Source organism: Pteropus medius, unplaced genomic scaffold (assembly GCF_902729225.1).
Source record: "Pteropus medius unplaced genomic scaffold, Ma_sr-lr_union100, whole genome shotgun sequence".
Classification (NCBI taxonomy): Eukaryota; Metazoa; Chordata; class Mammalia; order Chiroptera; family Pteropodidae; genus Pteropus; species Pteropus medius.
Window position 1 is genome coordinate 3,202,978 of NW_024346065.1, and position 10,265 is coordinate 3,213,242.

The window sequence follows — 10,265 nt, forward strand, 5'->3', positions numbered from 1 at the left end:
GGCTTATAGGGAGTGGTGGGGACTGGGGCAGACTAGAGGACACAAGCCATGTCTTAGAAAAAAGACTGATACTACTTAGATCCGTATGACTCATGCCACAATTGATGACAAGGGGAATATGGGTTTTACACAGCCAAGAGATGCCAGAAACTGGATTACTATTAAAAATCTCTTGATTTTAAAACATTGGCTTAAATTTTTAGAAATATTGTGTGTGGTACGGTACATTTTAATGGGTCTTCGGGCTGAACTCTAACTCATTGGCAGAGAGACCTCTCCATCCTTTGCTCATCTCTAGGTCTCTGCAGTCCGTGCTGTTCATGGTGCACAGCCACCACATAATATTGCTCCAGTGGGTGCCATTCACATTCAGTTCCTTGAGACTTATGGCTCAGAGCAATAGCAGCATCTTTCCTATACCCCTAGGACCAGACCAGTGGAGCTACAAGCAAGCCACTCTCTTGACACACTCTTGCCAGTCTCTCCTTCCTCTGACTCGTTGGCACTGAATGTACTACCCAATTAGTAGAGTATCACAAGCTAATTATCTCCAGCTAGTCTTTTATTGTACCAGCATATAATACCATCAAAGTACAAAGTCTTGTTAATTATGGTTTCATTAGTTTATATCTTGTCTCTCCAACTAAAATGTAAACTCTTCATGAATAAGGATCACATTTCGTGTCTTCCTGAATCACATCACACCTCTTACACTGTATTAGTACTCAGTACCTACCTACATGTTGACTGATTCATCACAGAAGTAATTGTGAATTTGTTGCTATTGTGGGTGACATTTGGGTAACGCTTCAGAGTACAGAAGAAATCTCTTAGAGGAACTCAAAGAAAGAGAATTATGTAGGAGCCAATCCCAAATTTATCTAACAACAGCAAAATTAGCCATCTCTGTGCCTTCTCCATCAACACGTACCAACCATAACGTGCAATCCTGCAACAGGGTTTGTTTCTATGTTGTAATTCAGAGCAGACTTTTATAATTTTCACACCAGTAAAATGGAATCATTGAGGCTTACTAGTCATCTCCCAGTGAGGCTAGAGAGAAGAAAAAATGTATAAACCATCTCCATTTAAAAAAACATATTTAAAATCAGAGAATGTTAGGTACATTGAGGCTGAGGGCACCATTAGGTGACAAAAGTATATCAGAAAAAAATAACCCTTAAATGTGAATGTATACTGAGCCAGTTCCCCTGGTGTCCAGCTGTAGTCTTTGTAGCTGTAGAAAAAAATAATTTTTCTTATGTAGAAAAAAATAATTCATTTGCACTTGTATTTACTCTTCCCTTCCCAAGGGTACTTAATATTTTTTTTCTATTTATTTTAATAGGCCTAGAATCCCTAATAAAAGAGTTGAACAAACAGTTTGAGTACCGAGGGGTGAGTGCAAAGACAGGGCCTTGAAGAAAACTGAATCCAACTTTCTCCTTTTACAGATGACACAACCAAGACCCAAAAAAGTTGGGTCACTCTCCCAAGGACACACAGCTAACGTGAGAACTATACACATCTGATTTTCATTGCTCTCTGCACTCACATTCACCACGGGACACCACGGCTCCTTCAGACTCATGCAGCAGGCTCTTGAAGGCCTAGTCCCACAGTACAAAGAGTTCATAGAATCGGAAGCCATACCAATAGCAAGATTTTATCCATCTGGTATTTGCTAAGTGTCTGCTAAGTGCCAAGAGATGGAACACTGAAGATAGACCCACACACCTGCTTTGCCAGATTTACCTTCAAGTTTGGTGAGATGATGACCGACAAGTAAAAAAATTAATGAACGTGACACTTTCAGAGAACGATAAGTATTAAAATACTAAACCAGGATGGTACGATAGGGAGTGAGGAGGAGGGGGCTGCTTTGTCCTAAAATAAGACAGTTGTTTTTGTGTTTTAATTTAAAATGGGGTGTCTGGGAAAATACAACATACCAAGGAGATGACTTACATGTTCTCCTTCAACCCCCAGTTCATAACAGTATTTCAAATCACCACTTCAAAGGAGGTTCAGACAGCCAACTTCTAGAGTTCCAGACCCGTCCACGTGAGTCACCTGACATCATTAACAGGACACACCAACTCCTTTCTGTCTAGAACTCCAGTTGGGGCTTTACAGCCCTGACACTGCTGGCTCCATTGCACCATCGTTCGGCGTGGCAAAGGAAATTTGGCTCTGTACGTTTTGCTTTCTAAGATAATCATGAAATCATAGAACTGAGAACTCATCTGGTCCAACCTTCTAATTTCATAGACAAGGAAATGGAAGCCTGGAAAAAAGTGATCATCCTGGTCCATTGGCAAGTTATGTCTCCTCCAGCCTCCAGACCAGGCCGGGCATGGTTGGCCAATTGCACTAATGTAAAAGTCCCAGGTTTGCTTGCACGTTGGCATGGACTTCCAATCCTCCGGTTTTTAATGCATATTTAAGAGGAGAAAGCCCTACTCCCTGATTCTCTTTTCACAGGGACCTGCAGTCCAGAAACCGTCCAGATATCTGACAATGCACTAATGGGGCTGGGTGACATGTTTGGTTTGATTTTCAGGCATCCACTATTGTGCAGAAAGACTCAGCTCCTGCTCCAAACCAAACCAAAAGCTGTAGGATGCGGCGAGAGAAGCGAAAGTCAAGGATAACACAGAAGCCAAAGGTATTTCAGCTTTTACCTGAGTCTAGAAGTCCTCCCGCAATGCCTCGGGATGCTCTAGGCTGGGCAGTACAGTGGTCAGTAACACGGGAAGAAAGAGGCCTGAGGAGACTGGCCTTGAACCAATGAATGAAGCACCCCAGCCCTCCCCCTTCCCCCAGCTTGAAGCAATTGGGAAGGATTTGAGCAGTGGCCATAGCTGATTGGCAGTGCCTCTTTCTCTGCCCTTGCTGACTTCTGCTGCAGCTGGAGCTCTGAGAACGTACCATTTTCCTCCTTCTGACCCCTGCATTAGCAGGAATAAATGAATTCCTTGGGTGGAGGGGGAATGCTGGAATGCAATTCAATAATTATGGGCACCAGCTCTCAGAAAAGAAAGTACTAAAAACAGGAACACCAACTCCAGCCACCATCTGGTGCCTTCCAGAGCAGGCCCCCAGGGTCCAAGTTTCAGGCAGACAATAAGGCTGGTAGCTGATTAGAGAGTAATCATCTGCATTCTCCAGGCTCTCTCCATCACTCATCAGGCAGGATGACACCCCTCTCAGTGGTAAAATATTACTCCCTCTACCACTAGCCACATACCAGCACAGCTGAGGCAGGGACTTGGTTTTCAATGCAGCTGCTGCACCTGAGGGTGAGCCCAGTGCAGTTGCCATTGTCATACTATACCTCAGTTCCGCCATTTATAAAAGAGGCATGAAACAAATCACCCTCTGCTCACCACCCCAGCCCCCTGGGCTGCAGAGAGGGTGACCAGATGGGATGGAAACATCCCAGGGAGGGACAGGCTGGGAGGAAACACATTCTCCTCCATTACTCTGGGTCCCCTGGGGAAAGCGAATATCAGAACCCAGATGTACTGAGTGGCTCCAGCGCCATCTGACATCTGCCTCCCAAGTTGAGTGTTGAGGCTGAGAGCTTGGCTGTTGGAGTCAGACGGACCGGGGTCCCGGCTGGGTCACTCACAACTGTGTGACTGGGTGTAGTGACTTCTTCCTGAGCCTGACTCTTCCCACCTGTAAAACGGATCTAATGATAGCACCCCTCACAGGTGCTTTCAAATGAGACCACAGGATGGAGGGCTTAGCCCAGCATCTGGCACACACGGTAGGTCTCGGCAAATGCTGAAGAATCATGGTATTATTTTTACTATATAAATGTTAAAGAATCACCTACGACATAAATACCACCATGATTCTGAGGCAGGAGATCCAGAGAGTGGGCCAGGTCGTGACAGTAAAACTTCTCTGGAAGAAGGGCTCTGTCGCCCTGAGGGCTGCAAGCTGCTCCCACACTCTCAATAGCACCTTTGTCCAGGGTATTTTCATCCTCAAAGTTCCTTCCTCTCTATTTCATCAGATCCTCACCACCGCTCTATAAGGAGGGCAGGGTGAGTATGCTTCCTGAGTCCATACTTAGAGGAGGAAAACGAGTCTCAGAGAGGTTAAGTGATTTGTCCAAGGTCACACAGTAGTCACAAGTCCAGCACTGCCTGACAGGGCTGGAATGAGAGGAAGATGAGTGAGGTGCCTCGGGTACAAAATTTAAGGAGGCTCTCACTTGCACAACCTTGAGAGTGAGCATCTTCTTAAATTCTTCCCTGCAGCCTGACTGACCCCAATCCTGGGGCCCTTCCCAGAACACTGAGGCTGCTGCCTCCACACACTACCCCCAGAGCCTTGGGGCAGCCAAATCCACTGGCTAAGCCGGGCATCTCCTTCTGTCAGGATCCAGGGACATTTTCCCAGAGTCCTGCTACTGAATCCACTTTCCAAAAGAGTGGAATGAAATAGAAGGAAGAAGTAGTGTCATGACAGTCGTATGAGGCTGCCATACATCCTTGAGCCTGAGGACAGTCTGGGCTAGGCCCCTTGAAACCACACAGCCTCCAACAGCCTTAGGGAAAAGTGGGTCGGGACAGGCAGGCCATGTGGACATCTCCCAGGATAGTGTCTCTTGATAATGGCCTGCCCAGTTAAGCTCTCCTCTCTCCAGCCCCTCAGAGCCCAGCTAGGCCCCAACTCAACCTTCCCACTACCTCACACAAAGTGTGGGAGGCACAAACTAACTACAGATTTATTTTGAATCTGAAAAAAAAAACACAAAAAACCTTTTTTCTAATGTTTTGGATGATTACATTTACAATTAGACAGCTTGCTGGAGTCTGGATTAATACGTATTTAAATGCTTTTATAAAGAAACAACACCTGTGCACCAAGGGGACTTCTAGGGTAGTGGGCAGCTGTGGAGGGTTGAGAGCTGCTCTTCTGGGGTTCAAATCCCACTTCACCTGGGCAAGGTGCTCACCTGCCCTGAGCCCATTCCCTCCATCTATAAAAAGGGGATGAGAACAGTGCCACCATCCTCAGGTTGTTGCTGTTACAAAAACCAGCTAGAATGTAGTAAGTGTCTATAATGGGTCAGGCACTGAATTTCATTTTTTTCTAACACATATTATTTAAAACTCACAACTCTGCAGGTTTTTATTTTTGAGGTGTAACTTATATACATAAAGTATATAAAACTTTGGCATGCAGCTCCATGAACTTTTATGTGCATATACTCTATCTTCTAATCGAATCTCTATCAATGTAGATCAGTCTTGCCTGCTTATGCTTCATATAAATGGACTCACAATATGTGCTCTTTTGTGGCAAGCTTCTTTTACTCCATTTCATGTTTTGGCAAATCATCCATGTTGCTGTGTATATAGACTTATAATGTAATTTATTATTTTATACAGCTGTTTAGAATTCCATTGTGTAACTATACCACAGCTTGTTTCTCCATTGAACTAGGTGCCATCATCATCATCACCCCATTTTATAAGTGGGGAAACCGGGACTCTAAGCTACTTACTAAGTTTTTAGTCTGAGGTCACACAATGAGGTTGACTCTAAGCAGGGCCTTGAACTCAGGTCCCTGACTTCAAAATAAGCTTCTTACCTGGGCAGTGGAGTCTCCCATCCCTTTGAAGTACTGGCGTGGGCAGAAATGAACTCTGTCCTGTGTGGTCATCAGCTCCTTTTCCCTGAGGTACAACTGGGAGTCAGGGGGCAGCTACCTAACTGGCTCCAGGTGGTAAAAAAAACTGCCTCAGGTTTGGCCATTGCCAATATTTACTTTCACTCTATCCCAAGCTGATAGCACAAGTGTGGTCGTCACTCACAGCCCTGTACCTTGAGACCTGGCCTTTGCCAACATGTTGGTGCAAATGCAAGCAGCCTAAAACAGTGGAGGCAGCCTCATGCCTGACCAGCAGCTGACTTTCATGGGCAGGAGGAAAGAACCTGACCTGGCACGTAGGCAGCCCCTGCCCAGGCTCCTCAAGGATTAGTTTCCCACAATGGTAACTCAGGTATAACCCTTTGGGACTCCTCCAAAAAGCACTGTAGGCTCTCGGGCTAGAAGTTTTCTCTGAAACCCAAGTTTTACCCACCAAGAGGTGGGTCACCACAGGGCCCCCCAGTGCTGACTTGACTCAAGAAAAGGCTGAGGTTTCGCCCTACTTCTCAATTCTCTGAATCCTCTGCTTGCTGCCCAGCAGACCAAAAGCCAGCCTGAGAAGGGCCATCCACAAGGCAATAAGTGAATGGTGCGGAGCCTGACTGGTCTCTCCTGGCCCCCTGGCCCCTCGGAACTCAGGAAGCGTTCCAGTTAGTCCAGCCAGACCTGATTAAATGGTTGGCTACATGCAGGGTGGGGAGACCCCAGGGGAAGAAGGGCACAGGGCCAACTTCAAGGCGCCCCAGGGCATTCTTTTTTTGTTGATCATTAACAGAAGCTACCCTGCCACAGGCAGAGAAGGGGAAAGTCCAAGGGGGTGACCTGTCCCCTCCTCCCAGGCCCCATCCTCCAAACACACCAATCCAGGGCCTCTTGGGACATGAGATCATGACACTCAGTGGAGAGGGTGTGTGCAGAGTCATCTAATCCGACTGGCTGCCTCTGGTGACCCTGTAAAATTACAAAAGACCAAGGGAGATGGGAACTAACTCCAGTTGATTTGCAGTTACTATGTGCTGGGGACTGTGCCAATTGTACTCAGTGTGCCAGCCTGTGACATGGTGGTGAAAGGCAATGATGGAGCTAGCCTGCCCAGGTTCAAATCCTGACACTGCTAGCTGTTTAACAGATTAGCGAACTCTGCACCCCAATTTCTCCACATATAAAATGGGGATAGTACAGAACTTCCTCCCTGGGGTCATCGTGAACCCAAGTTAACACACTTATGAGGAGTTGTCATGGTTAATGGCCCACTTGATCCTCACAATCATCCCTTGAAATACAGATGGAAATCCAAGGTTGAGTCGGTTGCCCAATGTACAAGGTGGTATAAAGGGAGTTGGCACTTGAACCCAGGTCCAAGGGCTCCAACAGCCCTTCTTCCTCCATGCCATGGAAGCTTCCTCCTGTCAGGACCCTGTTTGCCCCTTTAGTATCCAGGGCATCGTGACTCAAATGGCTGCAAAGCCCAGCTTATGTCTGTCCTCACATTCTCTCCAAGGCCCTCCTTTCACCACAATGCCACTGAGGAACAGCAGGTTCCCAAGTCTTTCTCCTTAAAATGAGGCTTCCAGGCCTAAAGAGGGAAGTCATTGCTCAGTAGTCTAAATAGTTCATTTCTTTGACCTGCTCCAAGGAAAGACCTTTAGCCAAGGGCCAGACCATGGATTGCAGTCCCAACAGCCACAGAGGCCTTGCCCAGCCAGGGCAGACCTTGTACAGGCCCCCAAACCAGAGATGCCCCAAGGTTCAGGGCAGGAGGTGGGAAAGTAGGCCTCGTGCCCCAGAAAGTTGGCTGACAAAGGCAGGCCTGGCCTTTCCTGTCCCACTTTCCTTGGCTTAGTAGACCTTACCTCCAGTTCCCTCTGCCTTGTTCCTATCTTTCCCAGGCTGTAGGTGAGCTCAGTGATGGAGGTCCCCTGCCAGTTCTGGACTCACACCTCCCTGGACTCCCTGCCAGCCTGGAGCAAAGGACTGCCGCTGAGGCCCTTTCATCTTCTAATGTCCCAGAAAAAGAATGGGCCTGAAAGAATTCTATTTCCTTTCCCAAGTAGCTTTGGACCTATCTCCTCTACCTTTAAGATCTGAAAATCATGCTCTTGGGCACCATGCATGAGCCTGGGTGGCTAAATCCCAGCCTGTGTGTTTCCCAAGGAGACAAAGCCTGGGGACATAGAGCTTCCCCAGGCCATAGAGAGCCTCCCCTTGTCTTTACAGACAACACCCACCCTCCAGGGCTTCCCAGAGTCAAAGCCTCAACACCTCCACCTTCATTATCACTCAAGGGACTAAGGATGTAGGAAATTTGGGGCAGACAGTGCTTAGTCCCCTCTGAATCCAACCAGTGTCACCATGAGGTGGGGAATTAGAAAGATGTCTGCCATATGCCCATCTATGCCTATAGGGAATGAGCTCAAGGTGAGTGATTAAATGTCTTTTTTGCCTTTAGTCAGAGGAAGATCACATGTCACTGCCACCATTATCATCACCACTACCACCACCACCCCTCCCCAGACACAGTCATTCCCTCCTTAAGGGATAGAGGCCCAGGTTCACTTCAATCCCAAAAGGCCTGCTTTTCCCCTTCTTCCACACCCTTTGTTCTACAAGAGATAATAGTCCCTTTTTTCCACCTCATACTCTTGTCCCCCAGCAACCACCTACCTGCTGGCCAGGGAAGGAAGAGTCAACAGAGTACACAAGGTAGGTCTTAGCCTCAAGGACAGCCCTTTCCCAGCCAGTATCTGCCACAGACCCAACTGCCTTGGGAGAGGCCAGGTGGAATCAAGGTGGAAATTCAGCTTACCACCACCCACCAAAAAAAAAAAAAAATTACTGAGTGCAAGTAACCAAAGGCAGACAAGCCTCCCTCAAATAGCAATATCCATCCCTGCCTCCCCAAAAAGAAATCCTCCCAAGAACCAGACTAGGGGGTTTTCAGAAGGATCCAACCTCTCTGGCAAGCAAAACTTCCCCTCTAAGTGGTCATCTGGCCTTGGCTGGGGTGCTTCTAGCCAAGACCTCACCCCTCCCAAGATGACAACTTACCAAGTCTGCATGGCATCAGGGTGTAAAGATGACTTAAGGTATTGGGACTGATTACTTCTTGTTATGCTGGCCATTTTAATACCCACTTCCCTTTAACAGCCCTCCCAATACAGAAGCACATGTCAGATCCAGGTGCAACCACATCCCCAGGTGATTGAGCCCCTCACCACACTGGATGCTCCTCTCCAAGCCTGGAATGTTTCATCCTACTCACCCCAGGTAGGTTGAGGATAGGCTTCAGGTCAACTTCCTGTGAGAAATGAGCCTCAAGAACCCTTACAGCTCATGCAAATCCAGGCTTGCTGGCATACCATGTGCTATGTCCCCACTTCACCATTTTGGCACTCCAACACCACCCAAATGAATTAAGATCACAGGCTGGGCAGAGAAAACTGGAAGCCCCCGTGCCTCAACTTTCCCTTAGAACCTCCAAGGCCACACCAGTAGGCGAGGCTGGCCCCTCATCAACAACTAACACACTGGGCAGATAATACGGAAGTATAGGCCGCTTTGCAATAAACCTCCACCAAATCCCCTCTAAGCTCAACAGATTTTCAGCATCAATAGAGGGAGCCATTGGTTTTGGCTGTAAGGTTAAGAAACCAGCAATGCCCCCTCCTCCTCCCAGTTACTTGCCACATATACAGGAGACAAACCTACAAAAACCACAAACCAAGTAAAACCAGCTTCACGATCAGTGTTTTCTTGAAAAAAAAACGGGGTTTATTGATTTTTAAACTGCAAATAGTCGTTACAAAAAGTTTTCTTTAAATAAATTCACACAAAGAGGAAATAGAAAGCGACGATAGTGACCAGCAAGAGGAATAATAATTACATTCATCTTAATGTGTGTGTGCCAGTTCTGTCTGCACTAACATTGGAAAACTCCAAGCCTGGAATCCAGAACCATAAATCTGCGATCGGAATGTCTTGAGATGGGCACGCGGAAGTCAAAGGGTTTTTTTTTCCTTTTTAGAAGCTATACATGGAAAGTTGTTTTCCTTCTGTACTGTCACAGAACTTCTACATACATTCTCAGTCCTAGTTGTGAAAGGCCTAAAGAGAAAGAAACTCAATTTGCAGTCCAACACAAAGGGGGGAAATTTCTAAAATAAATAATCCAACAGTTTTTTGCATTTTTTTAAATTAATTTTTCATTTTTTTAAAATAAAATAACCAAAAAAGTGTAAAGTTACAAAAATGTCGTTGAAGAATAATATATTAAAACTGTGGAAAAAAAGGAAAGACACGTCACAAAATTTTAAGATTAATATGAAGATCATAATTTAACATAAAAGAATATATTCTATGGATTTGTCATCCCGATAAATATGAACAAAATTAACAAAAAAAAAGCATAGTTTGGCAATAAATACGTTTTGATAAGTTAAATAAGCTTTTTTATATTGATGTGCAGTGACAAGCAAAATTTTTGCTCTCCAATTTCTGAAAGTTATATGAAGTTTAAAACCCAGGGAAAAAAGCATGGCGTGAGTGCTCTAAGGATAGACCTACGGTATTCTAGAGCAAAAACCATTAAAGC